Consider the following 6,000-nt stretch of genomic DNA (forward strand, 5'->3'; position numbering starts at 1 on the left):
ACCCCATATACCCCACCCCTGCACCCTCATATACTCCCTGCACCCCATATACCCCACCCCTGCACCCTCATATACTCCCTGCACCCCCACATACCCCACCCCTGCACCCTCATATACTCCCTGAACCCCCACATACCCCACCCCTGCACCCCCACATACCCCACCCCTGCACCCCCATATACCCCACCCCTGCACCCCCATATACCCCACCCCTGCACCCTCATATACTCCCTGCACCCCCACATACCCCACCCCTGCACCCTCATATACTCCCTGAACCCCCACATACCCCACCCCTGCACCCCCATATACCCCACCCTGCACCCCCACATACCCCACCCCTGCACCCCCATATACCCCACCCCTGCACCCCCATATACCCCACCCCTGCACCCTCATATACTCCCTGCACCCCCACATACCCCATATACTCCCTGCACCCCCATATACCCCACCCCTGCACCCTCATATACTCCCTGCACCCCCACATACCCCACCCCTGCACCCCCATATACCCCACCCCTGCACCCTCATATACTCCCTGCACCCCATATACCCCACCCCTGCACCCTCATACACTCCCTGCACCCCCACCCCTGCACCCCCATATACTCCCTGCACCCCCATATACCCCACCCCTGCACCCCCATATACTCCATGCACCCCCACATACACCACCCCTGCACCCCCATATACTCCCTGCACCCCATATACCCACCCCTGCACCCCCATATACTCCCTGCACCCCATATACCCACCCCTGCACCCTCATATACTCCCTGCACCCCCACCCCTGCACCCTCATATACTCCTGCACCCCCATATACCCCACCCCTGCACCCTCATATACTCCCTGCACCCTCATATACTCCCTGCACCCCCATATACTCCCTGCACCCCCATAATACCCACCCCTGCACCCTCATATACTCCCTGCACCCCCACATACCCCACCCCTGCACCCCCATATACTCCCTACACCCCCATATACCCCACCCCTGCACCCCATATACTCCCTGCACCCTCATATACCCCACCCCTGCACCCTCATATACTCCCTGCACCCCCATATACTCCCTGCACCCCCATATACCCCACCCCTGCACCCTCATATACTCCCTGCACCCCCACATACCCCACCCCTGCACCCCATATACTCCCTGCACCCCATATACCCACCCCTGCACCCTCATATACTCCCTGCATCCCCCACCCTACCCCATATACTCCCTGCACCCCCATATACCCCACCCTGCACCCCACATACCCCACCCCTGCACCCCATATACCCCACCCTGCACCCTCATATACTCCCTGCACCCCATATACCCCACCCTGCACCCTCATATACTCTGCACCCCCACATACCCCACCCCAAACCCCCATATACTCCCTGCACCCCCATATACCCCACCCCTGCACCCCCATATACCCCACCCCTGCACCCTCATATACTCCCTGCACCCCCACATACCCCATATACTCCCTGCACCCCCACATACCCCACCCTGCACCCTCATATACTCCCTGCACCCCATATACTCCACCCCTACACCCTCATATACTCCCTGCACCCCATATACCCCACCCCTGCACCCTCATATACTCCCCTGCACCCCCACATTACCCCACCCCTGCACCCCACATACCCACCACCTGCACCCCCACATACCCCACCCCTGCACCCCATACCCCACCCTGCACCCTCATATACTCCCTGCACCCCATATACCCCACCCCTGCACCCTCATATACTCCCTGCACCCCCACATACCCCACCCCTGCCCCCCATATACCCCACCCTGCACCCTCATATACTCCCTGCACCCCATATAACCCCCACCCACACCCTCATATACTCCCTACACCCCAATATACCCCACCCCTGCACCCTCATATACTCCCTGCACCCCCATATACCCCACCCCTGCACCCTCATATACTCCCTGCACCCCCATATACTCCCTGCACCCCCATATACCCCACCCCTGCACCCTCATATACTCCCTGCACCCCACATACCCCACCCCTGCACCCCCATATACTCCCTGCACCCCATATACCCCACCCTGCACCCTCATATACTCCCTGCACCCCCACATACCCCATATACTCCCTGCACCCCCATATACCCCACCCCTGCACCCCCACATACCCACCCCTGCACCCCATATACCCACCCTGCACCCTCATATACTCCCTGCACCCCATATACCCCACCCCTGCACCCTCATATACTCCCTGCACCCCCACATACCCCACCCTAACCCCATATACTCCCTGCACCCCCATATACCCCACCCCTGCACCCCCATATACCCCCACCCTGCACCCTCATATACTCCCTGCAACCCCACATACCCCATATACTCCCTGCACCCCCATAACCCCACCCCTGCACCCCACCCCTGCACCCCCATATACCCCACCCTGCACCCTCATATACTCCCTGCACCCCATATACCCCACCCCTGCACCCTCATATACTCCCTGCACCCCCACATACCCCACCCTGCACCCTCATATACTCCCTGCACCCCATATACCCCACCCCTACACCCTCATATACTCCCTGCACCCCATATACCCCACCCCTGCACCCTCATATACTCCCTGCACCCCAATATACCCCACCCCTGCACCCCACATACCCCCACCCCTGCACCCCATATACCCCACCCTGCACCCTCATATACTCCCTGCCATACCCCATATATATACCCCACCCTGCACCCCCATATAACCCACCCTGCACCCTCATATACTCCCTGCACCCCATATACCCTCATATACTCCCTGCACCCCATATACCCCACCCCTGCACCCTCATATACTCCCTGCACCCCCATATACCCCACCCCTGCACCCCCACATACCCCACCCTGCACCCCCATATACCCACCCTGCACCCTCATATACTCCCTGCACCCCCCACCCCTGCACCCTCATATACTCCCTGCACCCCCACATACCCCTCCCCCCCATATACCCCACCCTGCACCCTCATATACTCCCTGCACCCCATATACCCCACCCCTGCACCCTCATATACTCCCTGCACCCCACATACCCCACCCTGCACCCTCATATACTCCTGCACCCCATATACCCCACCCCTACACCCTCATATACTCCCCTGCACCCCATATACCCCACCCCTGCACCCTCATATACTCCCTGCACCCCCTATACCCCACCCCTGCACCCCCACATACCCACCCCTGCACCCCCACATACCCCACCCCTGCACCCCCATATACCCCACCCTGCACCCTCATATACTCCCTGCACCCCATATACCCCACCCCTGCACCCTCATATACTCCCTGCACCCCCACATACCCCACCCCTGCACCCCATATACCCCACCCTGCACCCTCATATACTCCCTGCACCCCATATACCCCACCCCCTCATATACTCCCTGCACCCCATATACCCCACCCCCTGCACCCTCATATACTCCCTGCACCCCCATATACCCCACCCCTGCACCCCACATAACCCCACCCTGCACCCCACATACCCCACCCCTGCACTCCCATATACCCCACCCTGCACCCTCATATACTCCCTGCACCCCATATACCCCACCCCTGCACCCTCATATACTCCCTGCACCCCCACATACCCCACCCCTGCACCCCAATCCCCACCCTGCACCCTCATATACTCCCGCACCCCATATACCCCACCACCTACACCCTCATATACTCCCTACACCCCATATACCTCACCCCTGCACCCTCATATACTCCCTGCACCCCCATATACCCCACCCCTGCACCCTCATATCTCCCTGCACCCCCATAACTCCCTGCACCCCCATAACCCACCCCCTGCACCCTCATATACTCCCTGCAACCCCACATACCCCACCCTGCACCCCATATACCTCCTGCACCCCCATATACCCCCCCCTGCACCCTCATATACTCCCTGCACCCCCACACATACCCACCCCTGCACCCCCATATACTCCCTGCACCCCCATATACCCCACCCTGCAGATCCCCCACATACCCCACCCTGCACCCCATATAACCCACCCTGCACCCTCATATACTCCCTGCAGCACCCCATATACCCCACCCTGCACCCTCATATACTCCCTGCACCCCACATACCCCACCCTACCCCATATACCCCACCCCTGCACCCCCATATACCCAGCCCCTGCACCCTCATATACTCCCTTGCACCAACCCACATACCCCATATACTCCCTGCACCCCATATACCCCACCCCTGCACCCCACCCCTGCACCCCATATCCCACCCCTGCACCCCATATACCCCCCCTGCACCCTCATTATCTCCCTGCACCCCCACATACCACCCTGCACCCTCATATACTCCCTGCACTCCCATATACCCCACCCCTACACCCTCATATACTCCCTGCACCCCATATACCACCCCTGCACCTCATATACTCCCTGCACCCCCATTATACCCCACCCCTGCACCCCCACTACCCCACCCCTGCACCCCACATACTCCACCCCTGCACCCCCATATACCCCACCACTGCACCCTCATATACTCCCTGCACCCCATATACCCACCCCTGCACCCTCATATACTCCCTGCACCCCATATACCCCACCCCTGCACCCTCATATACTCCCTGCACCCGCCATATACTCCCTGCACCTGACCCATATACCCCACCCCTGCACCCCCATATACCCCACCCTGCACCCTCATATACTCCTGCACCCCATATACCCCACCCTGCACCCTCATATACTCCCTGCAACCCCATATACCCCACCCCTGCACCCTCATATACTCCCTGCACCCCCATCATACTCCCTGCACCCCCATATACCCCACCCCTGCACCCTCATATACTCCCTGCACCCCCATTACCCCCCTGCACCCTCATATACTCCCTGCACCCCATATACCCCACCCTGCACCCTCATATACTCCCTGCACCCCATATACCCCACCTCCTGAACCCCATAATACTCCTGCACCCCCATACTCCCTGCACCCCCATATACCCCAACCCCTGCCACCTCATGATACCCCTGCACCCCCCACATACCCAACACCTGCACCCTCATATACTGCCCTGCACCCCATAATATCCCCACCCCGCACCCATCAATATAACTCCCTGCACCCCCTATAACCCACCCCTGCACCCCCATATAACCCTGCCACCCTCATATAACTCCTGCACCCCATATACCCACCCCTGCACCTCATGATACTCCCTGCCCCCCAAAAACCCCCCCACATAACCCCACCCTGCACCTCTCATCCCTGCAGCCCCATATACCCCAACCCCTACACCCTCAATACTCCGCACCCCCGATATACCCCACCCCTGCACCCCATATACTCCCTGCACCCCCAATACCCACCCCGCACCCCACAACCCCACCCCTGCAACACCCCAACGATACCCCCCCCTGCACCCCCCATATAGCGCCACCCTGCACCCCATATATCTCTGCAACCCCAATATACCCCACCCTGCACCCTCATATACTCCCTGTGCACCGCCCAAACACATACCCCACCCCTGGCACGCCCCATATACCCACCTCCCCTCATAACTCCCTGCACCCCATAACCCCCACCCCTACACCCTCATATACTCCCTGCACCCCATATACCCCACTCCTGCACCCTCATATAGCTCCGCTGCACCCCATATACCCCACCCCTGCACCCCACATACCCCAACCCCTGCACCCCCACATACCCCACCCCGCACCCCATATACCCCACCCTGCACTCTCATATATCTCCCTGCACCCCATATTACCGCCACCGCCTGACCCTCCATATACTCCCTGCACCCCCACATACCCACCCTGCCACCCCCATTATACCCCACCCTGCACCCTCATATACTCCCTGCACCCCATATACCCCACCCCTACACCTCATATACTCCCTACATCCCATATACCCCACCCCTGCACCCTCATATACTCCCTGCACCCCCATATACCCACCCCTGCACCCTCATATACTCCC

This window comes from Xenopus tropicalis, chromosome 3 (genome assembly GCF_000004195.4).
Source record: "Xenopus tropicalis strain Nigerian chromosome 3, UCB_Xtro_10.0, whole genome shotgun sequence".
In the NCBI taxonomy this organism is placed as follows: Eukaryota; Metazoa; Chordata; class Amphibia; order Anura; family Pipidae; genus Xenopus; species Xenopus tropicalis.